At 33.0% G+C, this 13,093-nt stretch overlaps 1 protein-coding gene across 1 annotated transcript in view; it reads left to right on the top strand.

Annotated features, from left to right (window-relative positions):
* LOC130221397 (probable serine/threonine-protein kinase clkA) overlaps positions 1 to 13,093 on the top strand; it is a gene marked incomplete at its 5' end in the record, with an annotated part of 48,708 nt that overhangs the window by 28,820 nt on the left and 6,795 nt on the right. The window lies entirely within an intron of this gene.

The following is a 13,093-nucleotide window of genomic DNA, read 5'->3' as shown; positions in this document are numbered from 1 at the left end:
ATACAAAAATAGAAATAAACAATAAAATAAACATTAATAAATTAATAAATTTATGAATTTATAAACCAAATAATTAAAATAAAATCAATAAAATCAATAAAAACAACAATTAATAAAAAACTACGCTAAAATAAAAAAGCATGTATTACTTTATTAATAAAATAAATAAATACATTTAAATAAAACAAAACAATAAGAATGAAATGAATAAGTAATTAATTATTTTTTTAATTAATAAAAATAAGCAAAAAAATTAAAATAAAACAAAAACAATAAAAAATCATCAATACAATTAAATAATAAATTAATTTATGAATTTATAAAAATAAGCAAATAAATTAAAATAAAAAAACAAAAAAATAGAAGATTAAATATTAAATGAATTATTTAAAAATTTATAAAGATAAATATTAAAATAAAAAAATAAATTAATCAATCAATAAATCAAATAATTAGGACAATTTAAAAAGTAAAAAGAAAAATAATGTAGTTCCTCAAATAGAAAAGGGTTTTTGAGACTGTTTCAGTTTATTTATATACAGTATACACGATTATGCAATCTGATATATAAATATTATTAAACTATTAGCACTGTTTTACACTATTTACACCATCATCTTACATTATTTTATTGTGTAAATAGGAGCAATATCACACTTGTAGCACTGTAAAATAGTTGTATCAGCACTGCAGGGATACACATGCATGCCACAAGTGCTGATATACAGCAATATCACACTGCTACATGTGTGATATTGCTCATATATGCACAAAACAATAATATAAAATCCCATATCACTAAACTACATGCCAACGTCTGAAAACATCTAGCTTTCAGGGGAATTTCAGGGGAATGCATGTCTTTCTGAATCAGTAGAATATTTCTGCTAGGTGCATGATTACATACAATACAGTATATCATTAAACTAAACTGCTGTTTGGAACTTCAACCTGTAAACTGTGGCCTTGTGATTAAAATGATGGATCTGGATGAATCAGTGGAGGAAGATGCTCTCGCCATTGACAGAATACTCAGGAAGGAGGAGGAGAGAAACACTTTGCATTGATTTCATTCGATTTGTTTCTCAATTTACCCCAAGCAGAATGTTTCAGACCTGGTATTAAAAGGTCAGCTGTTTCAAATAGTCGACTTAAAATCATATTACAAATTACAGAAACATGCACGGACGCACTTGCACGCACGCAAACACACACACACACACACACACACACACACACACACACACACACACACACAAATGAGAATTGTAAATGGCACACATATGAAGTGGTTGGTCCTGCCACAAATGCTGCTTAAGAACAGTAATAGATTATTATAGTGAACGCCTTTTGACAACTGCTGATTTTAGATTTGCTTTAATAATTTGAAATGATCCAGTTCTGCAAGTATCCACATGGATGGCTTATTCACTCATTCATCCATGCATGTTTTATTTAAAAACATTTTATTTTAATTTATATTAATTTGATTAATTTACCATTTTAACTTAATTTATTTGCCATGGATGAGGTATAAATGAGATAAATTAAGTAAATAAAGTGTCACTTAGGTAGATAAACAAACGGACTAAACTAGTATATAAATAAATAAACAAACAATGAATAAATTAATAAATGAACGAACCAATACATGAATAAACAAATAATAAACAAACAAATAAGAAATAAATAAATGAACAAATAATAAATTAAAAAGTGAATGAATACACAAATAAATAAATATACAAATTAATAAATAAACAAATAATAAATAAGTAAATACATAAACAACTGAATAAATTAATAAAGTAATAAATAAAATAAATAAACAAATAATAAACAAACAAATAATAAATTAATTAATTAAATAAATAAATGAACAAATAATAAATTAAAAAGTGAATGAATACACAAATAAATAAATACACAAATTAATAAATAAACAAATAATAAATAAGTAAATACATAAACAAATGAATAAATTAATAAAAAAGTAATAAATAAAATAAATAAATAAACATATAATAAATAAACAAATAATAAATATAATAAATAAACGAATGAAAAAAATTAAGGAACAAACAATGAATAAATAAACAAACAAACAAACAAACAAACAAACGAATGAAACGAATAAATAAATAAATAAACAAATAATAAATATAATAAATAAACGAATGAAAAAAATTAAGGAACAAACAAACAAACAAACAAACAAATAAATAAATAAATAAATTAATTAATTAACTAAAAAGCAAATAATACAAAATAATTAACGAATAAATAAATAAATGAAAAAAAGCAAAAAAAATCTAATCTGCATAATATCAGACAAAATTTACTAAAATGTTCCATAAAATTCAGATAAACACAGAATATACAATCCAATATCAAACACTAAACTAACACTGATCTGATGCAAAAATCTAAATGCAACATTTATTTCCCAATTTGTTCAAATCCTCTCTGTGAGCTCTAGCCTACAGTAATAGATGCTCGTTTTAGGAAAGACGACTAATTAAAGTCTCCTTTAAGCAGACAAAAAAAAGAGACTTAACCTGATTTCCACTTAGAGAAAGCAAAGACAGTGTAACTTGCAGAAGCAATTCTCTTCACAATCAGTTAAATTGGACGTTTTGTAAGAGTGCATCGCTAAAAGGCCACAATCTGCTTCAAGAGGTGAGCTCGATTGAGCCGGCCAGCGCTGATATTTCAGCCAGTCATTTCTCTCTCGTTGAGGAAATTGCATGCAGCCATATTCCCCAAAGCCCAGCGCACTGAGTCAATTACCTTATTGGGTTAGAAGCTGTAATGGCCTCTGAAGGGCAATAGAAATTACATCTCGCACTTTCATGCCGCTGGATTACAACAATGCAGTGGTAAATGAGTGCCACATTGCCATTGTCTTACAGTGAAGCATGTTGAAAAACTTGCACATTGTAAAAGTAAATAAATAATATACAAACAAACAAACAAATAATAATAATAATAATATACAAACAAACAAATAATAATAATAATAATAATAATAATAATAATAATAATAAGTAAAATTTACAGTAAAACAGCAACTGTGGTGGGCAGAATTTAACTGTTAAAAGCATGGTAGGAACGTAAAAGTAAATATCTGTAACTTACAGTAAATTACTACATTAATTTAAATGTGTCATACGCTAATGTTTTTAAGTACTAACATATTCGCTACATAATTTTGTTATTCAGACAAAAACACAATCGTAAGCAGATGGTAAAAGTTCTATTAAATTTATGGTAAAAAATGGCAGCTGTGATGGCCATAATTTTACCGTTAAAAATATGGTAGGAACGTTAAAGAAATAAAATAACAATAACAATAAAAATTACAGTACATTACTGCCTGTAATTATTTGTTTTTTTGTCATTCACCAACATAACTACACAAACATCTACACTACATCATTTTGTTATACAGACAACAAACAAGCAAAAAAACCAAATCATAAGTAGTAAAAAAAAAAAATAAAAAAAATAAATAAAAAAAAAAAAAACTGTAAAACATGCTGTAATTTTACATAAAAACTGCAGGAAATTTTGACTGAATAATGTATTTTCTCATACATCACGTCATGCCACATCACACATATGACATCACATAAACAACATCATATGATACATACATCACATTGCATGCATCATATCACATTCATAACATCACATACCACAACACATACTAAATCCCACATATAACATACCATATATCACATTTACCACACTTTGCATCCAATACATGACAGCATATACATTACATCAGATATAACATGTCACACATATCACATCACATATATAACATCCCACACAACATTTCTGATGCATCACATCACATGCACCAAATCACATATCACATAACATATATCACATCACAGGCACCACAATCTATGTATCACATACATCACATCGTATATTGCATATATCACACCCAACACATCACATCATATGCATCCCAACACATGAATCACATTGCAATCATCACATAACATGCGCTACATATATCATATCTCAATTAGCACATCACATACACCACATCCTACACATCACATGCATCACACCACAATTAGCACTTAACATATACATCACATCGGAGTCATCACAGCGCACGCATCGCATCACCACATCACAATCACATAACATGTGCCGCATGTATCACATCATACATCACACCACGTATACAATGTCCTACACCACATCCTATAAATCACATCACATCACATTTAGCCCATCACACATACCACATCACATTTAGCACATCACACACAGCACATCATTTGCATCACATCACATTTAGGACATAACATATACATCACAGCCATCAAATCACAATCATCACATAACGTGTGCCACATATATCCCATCCCATCCATCACACCACGTATACGACATGTCCTATACCACATCCTATACATCACATCACGTTTAGCCCATCACATATACTACATCTTACACTTCACATCACATTTAGCACATCACATACATCACATAATATGCATCACATCACATCTAGCACAAAACATAAACATCACAGGCATCACATCACATGAATCGCATCACAATCACCACATCACTATCACATAACATGTGCCACATATATCACATCTCATACATCACACCACGTATATGACATATCATATACCACATCCTATACATCACATCACATGCACATCAACACATGCATCACATCACAATCACCGCAAAACAACCATCACATAACATGTGCCACATATATCACATCCCGCACATCCCCTAAGATACATCACATCCAAATCGCATACATCATCACATAACATGCGCCACATACATCACATCCCGCACATCCCCTCAAATACATCACACCCAAATTGCATACATCACATAACACATACATCACATTTATCACATACATCACATTTAGCACATCACATACATCACATATAACACATAGATTGTATTGCATAGATCGAATCAAATAGATCACAAATATCTCATCTCATATGTGTTTGCAAGTTTGTGCAGGAGCGGAATCAACAATGACTCTTTTTAGAAAGTCCAAATTGATTCTTTCACTTGTAGACCAATCGTGCACATTTATCTTTTTATCTTTGAAACTTTGTAGTGTAATAGGGTCACTTTAAATGTGGATAATTTGAGGCATGTTCACTGAAGTAAAAAGTGACATCTTGCCACGTTCCTTCTTATTTATTTTCAATATGTAAGAGACAGATGATGTATGTGTGTGTGTGTGTAGCAGAAGTTAAGTTTACTCAGATGAACTGCGATAACGAGGACACAAGCGATGACGTGCAGTTTGAACTATGAAAATAACGAGCATATTTTGAGGATAAAAAAGATCATTATTCATGAATCTGAAGGACAGATGTGAACTTAAGATAAAAAAGCGAAGATTCAAAAGAAGTTAAGTTAAACAGATGCATAACCAAGTAGGAAACTGGAGGAAAAACAATACGCTGTTGTTTGAACGTCCTTGCGGGTGCTGTTGGTTTAATTATAAGAAAGAAGCGACTACATTAAACCACACAGACTGGCTCGAGAAAAGATTAAAAAGCAGAAGAGAGTTGTGAAAAGAAGCTCCAAACGGTCATTATGAAGGAGCTGCAAAGCTGAAAACAGAGTGAAAGTGCACCATAAAACCACATTAAACCAAAACCTGCTTGTGGAAAGAAGCTGTTAAAGTCAAAACAAAAACATCAAGTTATGTTTTCTATATACGTTATACTTGTCCAGGTGGAATAAGATATCCAAAGCAGGAAAAAAATGCACAGCTAGATTATCCTCTGAAAAGTGATTGGATTGTGGGAAAAAAAGGTGTTTTTTTTCCCGGAAATGTTTATGCAAATGAACTGATTGTATTTATTACCTAGTTGACAGGAGAAGAAAATAAAACATTTCATAATTAAGCTTTGAACATCTATGGTCAATTTTTATTTCAGGTTGGCAAAAGAAGAAAATATATATTTTTAAATATATAATATAAATGCATAAACAAATAAATGAATGAATAAATAAATAAATACATGAATAAATAAATAAATAAATAAATAAATAAATAAATAAATAAATAATGATTATATGTATCATTTCATAATTTTTTTTATGAGGGAAAATGTATCTACTGTTGTCACAACTGTCTGGGTATTTGTGTCCAAAAAAAAAAAAAAAAAAAAAATTTGCAAGTTAAGGTAACAAAGTAACATAACTAAATCGAAGGTAATGTAACTTAATTTAAGGCAATGTAACTCTAACTTAAGGTAAAGTAACTTAAGATAAGGTAATGTAACTTAATTAAGGTAACTTATTGTAATGTAACAAAGTAACGTAACTAAAGGTAACATAACTTAAGGTAACGTAACTTAAGATAAAATACGTAAGATTAAGTTAATTTACCTTCAGTTAAGTTATTTTACCTTAAGGCAATTTAATGTAACTTAACTTAAGGTGCTTAATGTAATGTAACTTAAGGCAATGTTACTTAAGGTAATGTAACTTAAGCTAATGTAACTTAAGGTAAGGTAAACGAACTTTAGGTAATTTGACTTAATGTAATGTAACGTACCGTAACATAACATAATCTAATGTAACCTAACGTAACTTGAATTGACAATGTAACGTAACAAAGTTGCGTAACTTAAGGTAACGTAACTTAACGTAACTTACGGTAGCTTAATGTAACATAACATAAGGTAACGTAATGTAACTTATGGTAAAGTAACTTAACATAAGGTAATATAATTTGACATAACGTAACGTAACATAACTAACGTAAGTTATATATATATATATATATATATATATATATATATATATATATATATATATATATATATATATATATATATATAGATTGATAGATAAATAAACAGGCTCTCAAGCACTGATGAATGTCTTTTGTGTCAGCAGGATTAATGCACGTTTATCAGACTAAACTCTTGCAGTAGCAAACACTAATAATGAGATGTTTTGAAGCAACAGTCACGTCCATCAGTGCAGTAAAGACTTTGTGTGTAGATCCACATGAAGAGCATGAATCCAGAATCACACACAATATGTGAACAGCAGCAACCAAACTCACAAAAGACAATTAAATAAATTATAATTGATCAGCGCATTATTAAATGCTCCATGTTGCCTAAAGCTAAACAATACCGTCTCCGGCTCTTGCTGATTTCCATTGCGCACAGCTTTATTGCCACAATCAACATTTCATTGTACACCGCTTTACTCTGTCAGCAAAAAAAATAATAAATAAATAAACTGTTTTCTGTTATGAGTGACAAACTGAAAATATTACATCCATCTTGCTGCTGCATATTGATCATACAGAGAGTGTTCATGTTATTGAGCTGAAGAAAACACAGCGTTAACTGACAGAGCGAGCTTCTGCTGAATCTAAAACATGTCAGAAACACAGACATGATCATTAGTTTCTTTCATACAGATGTGAGCATGAAGAGATACCGAGATACAGAAAGAGCGGGAATTTTAAAAAAAAACACAGGATAAAGAAACAATCATTTATTATTGTAAGATAAACAATTTAAGTCTACATTACCTCATTGTACGATTAAAAGATTTGATTTTAATATGTTCTTGTGTAATAAACAATAAATAAATAAATCTTTTAATGTTTCCTAAAAAAGGCTTTACATTTGTACTCTTATTAATGATAATATCAATAATTGCCATCAAACAGGGGCGCCCTGGCCATCTTGCAGACCAGGCAGTTTCCTGCTGGACTGACAAACTTTTTGGGCAAGGCTGATCATCTTTTTATGATCCGATCGACCCATAAAATGCTTAGCAGCCTATTGTTTAGTTTTTTTTTCTGCTTAATTAATTGACAATGCTGTGTTCAGTGACGCTCTGACAGTAAGACTTTTTTTTTGTGTGTGTGCCCATGTGACCCAGCTCATGTGACAATCTGCAGTCTATTGGTTCTTTGGGCTGACTCAGTCACCAACTCCCATTTTGGGCTCTGGTGCGAGCTAGCAACATCAATGTGTATCTGTCAAAATAGTCAAGGGTCTCACTTGTTTATTTTGTTGTATTTTGTTTATCATTAACTGCATGTGTGCGTTAAAACACACAGGCACACACAAGATGGACTTCCAGTGTGGATTATAATTTAATTATAACAGTAAATTACTTTTAAGTTTTCATTTTGCCATCTCTTAATATTTCTATACATGACTTTTGAGCTTTTATAGAATTAGTAAACATATTTAAGGGCATGCGCAGATGGGTAGCATTTAGATTTTTATGTGGTGGGCCGCTGTGGCCCAAAATGCAGATTTTTTGTCCCAGTTCGGCAAAAGATGGATTAATTATTAATTAAATTAATTAATTAAGGAGTAAATAAATAAATGAACGAACAAACAAATAATCCCAAGTGCCATCAGCCAAAAAATCTATCAATCAATCATTCATTTTCTTTTCAGCAAAGTCCCTTTATTAATCTGGGGTCGCCACAGCGGAATGAACCGCCAACTTATCCAGCCTATGTTTTACGCAGCCGATGCCCTTCCAGCTACAAACCATCACTGGGAAACTTTCATACACACCCATTCACACACAAACACTACGTAAAATTTAGCCTACCCAATTCACCTGTACCACATGTCTTTGGACTGTGGGGGAAACTGGAGCACCTGGAGGAAAATCACACAAACACGGGGAGGCCCACTGCGCCACTATGCAGCCCTCAATCAATCAATCAATCAATCAATCAATAAATGTAAGAACATTAAGCATTTGATTAAATGACACTTCAGCAAATAATCTCTTAACATTCATCCACTTTAAGTATCATTTTCTCTCCCATTTGAAAGAGGAATTATGGTTAATTTTACAGAAGTGTTGATATGAGGAACTTTGAAACAAACATGAGGATGAAGGACATGATGACGCTCGTATTGAATGTCTAGGTGAGTCTCCAATAAAAGCAGAACAATGTGTGTGTGATTACAATTATGATTATACAGTCTCACTCTCAAATGATATCTTATTACGCTTCTGAGGGAACAATTATTGGGTGGAAAGGGTGTCTGCTTTCCTCTTGAAGCACCCTCAACTAATTAGGCTCCTTTGATCTAAACGATCTGATAGACTGGTTAATCCCACACTTCACTATACACACAAACTTTATGTGTTTGTTTTGGATTCCAAGTCTCTTCTTTTCAAATTTGCTGTCTTAAACTCTATCATTTATGGCTTTTGAGGTGTTTTATGATGCCATTTCGAGGCTTTAAGCATAACCTCCATTATTGCATGTCTTGTAGTAATCCCATATATTAAACATAATTCAGGAGGAAATAGATTTTACAGTGCTGTTTTTCATTTATTTTTTAATGAATATTTCAGTTCATAGTCATTAAATAAACTGGGTAAACTACTGTAAGTGATATCCCAAATCCCTTACCCTACACTCTCAGAAATAAATGTACACGAGCTGTCACTGGGGTGGTACCTTTTCAAAAGGTATGCATTTGTACTTGAAGGGTCCATATTGGTACCTCAAAGGTATATATTAGTACCTATAAATTTTAAGAGGAACACTTTTGTACTTTTAAGGTACTAATATATACCCTTGAGGTATTAACTTTAAGGTACTAATTTGTACATTTTGAAAAGGTACCACCCCAGTGACAGCTTGTGTACCTTTATTTCTGAGAGTGTAAGATATTCATTCATTCATTCATTCATTTTCTTTTTGGCTTAGTCTCTTTATTAATCAGGGGTCACCACAGCGGAATGAACCACCAACTTATCCAGCATACGTTTCACGCAGCGGATGCCCTTCCAGCTGGGACCCAACACTGGGAAACATTCACACACTCTTTGTTACGTGGGTCTGTGTTGTGTTTAATCCATAATTCTTTATTGCGGATTTGTGCTTGTTGCGCTTAAGTTATAGGAGGAGTTTCCTACCCGGCTTGTCTAGGAGTGGATGACGCCCGTGACGTCACGGGGGATTCCCGCTATATAAGGCTGACAGCAATGGCGGTTCAGTCTCTCTCCCTCTCTCACTTTGACTCTTGCGCTCCCGCAGTTCGGTGGTGGCTGGCGCTCAGGCGGTCTGGCTGGCGATGCTCCGCATGCCAGGCGATGCATCTAGCTCTATTTAGAATTATGTGATTGTTAACATTTTGTTAACTAGTTTTGTTTATTTTGATACTTTGTTTTCATAGCAGGTAGGGGATTATTTTTTTCATAGTCACGTTTTTGTATTTATATAGTTTAGTGAAGGTAAGCAGTGGCCCGGAAGACTCACCTGTTTTTATTCCTTTTTCGGGAGTTGTAGGTAAGATCTGTCCATTTAAAAACAGTATAGTCAGAGACCTGTTTGCTTAGCTGCCCTACCTGTCTATTTGATTTTTGTTTTGTTAATGTTCTGCTTATTTCTGCGAATTAAAGAGTGTTGACGGATCGTCAATTTATTAATTCAGTCGTCTGTGTCTTTCATATGTTCGGCTCAAACCTTGGTTATTGTTGTTCGAGCCAGTGTTGAGTTTTGGGCCGTAACACTCTTCCATTCACACATACACTACCGACAATTTAGCTTATTCAATTCACTTATATCACATGTTTTTGGACTTATGGGGGAAACCGGAGCACCCGGAGGAAACCCATGCCAACACGGGGAGAACATGCAAACTCCCAGTGGTGGAAAGAGTACTGAAAAATTATACTCAAGTAAAAGTACCCTTACTTGCCTAAAAATGTAGTGCAAGTAGAGTAAAATTATCTGTTTTAAATATTACTTAAAGAATGAGTAGACCTCATACTTGTTTTTTTTTTTTTTTAAGTAGACCTTTGAAAAGAGTAGTGAGGTATGAGGTAGGCGCTGATGTTTTATTGAGTCCACACGAGCTCACCGGCCAATGACAAACAGCAAAGAGCAAAACAGCTTTGTTGCACATTTTATGAAGGGTAATATTAGAGAAACACAACATGGACACTTTACGAATGCTTAAACTCATGTTTTAATAGATAGAACTCTTTAATAAAACAATCCAATCCAATAACTAACATTAATTAATAGTTTCAGTTTTTCAGTGAGAGTTAGTACTACTAATTAATTGTGGCCAATTATATTTCTGCACAACTACCTTTATTGATCTGAACATCATGCACAGGCTCACATCCACAGAGCAAAAACAGCTACAATATTAACAAATACAAATGCTGTTCAGCTTATTTTAAATGAAGCAGAAGAGCAAAATCCAGCCCTGAAGTTGAAAGAAAAACAGACACCTCAACCTCAGCAAGTGAACACGCGTTTCCAGAGAAGAAAGGCCACTTGATACGACTCTTTCCTTGCATTTATCGATTTTCCCTCCAGCTGATCCTCATATGGGTCAATGAATTACACAAGCACATGTTTTAACATACAGTCCAACTATAGCTGAAAACACAACAATGCATAATGCTTTAAAAGAGAATTATTAAACCTCTTCTTACAACAAGTCTGTGATGTCCCTAGAGCGTGTATGTGAAGTTTCAGCTCAAAATACCAAACAAATACTGTATTATAACTCTGTGAAACTGCCTCTTTTAGGCTTTGATGACTGTTGCTTTAAATTCAAATGAGATTGGGGTTTTTTTCAAAACAGGGCGGGGTTACAATTGCCTGTGTGTCAGCATAGTGGCAGATTTGTTACAGGACTCTGATGGCTGACAGCTGCCTCTCACTCAGGGCGGTCTATGCTAATTAGGGAGAGATTGTCACTAATGGGCGGGGCTTTTCCACTCATGTACAAAGGGAGAATGTTAATCAATATGTTACTGCACACTGTTTGTATCAAATGTATATATGTGTATATATATATATATATATATATATATATATATATATATATATATATATATATATATATATATATATCATTAGAAGCTGGTTATATTCACATGTTGTTACCACACAACTACCTTTAAACCCCTTATAAAAGTGATTTTTGCATAATACGACTTTTTAATATTCCAAAGTAAGTCTATTTATGTCATTTTTTATACATAGCACCAAAGGTTGACCAATGTGCTGCACAATATAAATCAAAAAGAGAAAGATATAAAACTATAGCTAAAGCAAACAATTTTAACAGATAAAATGCCAAATCAAAAATGTAAGTTTTCAGCCTGGATTTAAAAACAGACAGATATGATATAGATCTAATGCACAGTAATTCCACAATGTAGGGCCAGCTACTGTGAAAGCACGGTCACCCCTGCATTTCAGCCTCGACTAACGCCTGATTTATACTTTCGCCTGGCACTGCGCCGCAGACCTCCTCTGACTGCGTGCACCTCACAAAACGGACGAGGCTTTTATACTTGATGCGTTCGCCGTTGAGATATTCTTTAAAACAACAGGGGGAGGTCAAAAGAAATTGACCGTCAAACACGATGGATAAACAGAGAAATGGGAAGTTTCCGGAACTGCATCATATAATTAATATCATTCAATATCATTCAATAATCCCTTTATTAATCTGGGGTCGCCACAGCGGAATGAACCACCAACATATCCATCATATGTTTTATGCTGCGGATGCCCTTTCAGTAGCAACCCATCACTGGGAAACATCCATACACTCTTGCATTCACACACATACACCACGGACAATTTAGCTTACCCAATTCACCAATGCCACATGTTTTTGGACTTATGGGGGAATCCGAAACCCTCGCAGATGAATGTCATTCAAATCTAGAAAGTTCAAAGACTACCAGACTACAGTCTCCAACTTAAGGGCAGGTAAATCTGAGTGTCATCCGCATAACAGTGGACAGACAGACCATGTTTTCTAAAAATAGAACCCAGCGGAGGCATATATAAGGAAAATTATAAGGATTTATGGTTCTATCCACACACAAAGTCACAACAGCGCTAAAAATAAACAGTAAACAATATAAAGTGAGTGGACATTAATAATCGTCCTGCCTGAGAGATTTTTGTCCTGTTTGAAACACAAATCTCCATCGCAGTTTAACAGGTGCTCGGAGACCATGGGACCTTGGAGACCTTTTTACAAATTAGTTTGGATGCTAAATTAAAGCGAAGTACAAA

This window comes from Danio aesculapii, chromosome 1 (genome assembly GCF_903798145.1).
Source record: "Danio aesculapii chromosome 1, fDanAes4.1, whole genome shotgun sequence".
Lineage (NCBI taxonomy): Eukaryota > Metazoa > Chordata > Actinopteri > Cypriniformes > Danionidae > Danio > Danio aesculapii.
The sequence above is the reverse complement of the archived record's forward strand: the minus strand, read 5'-3'. Positions and strand labels throughout refer to the sequence as shown.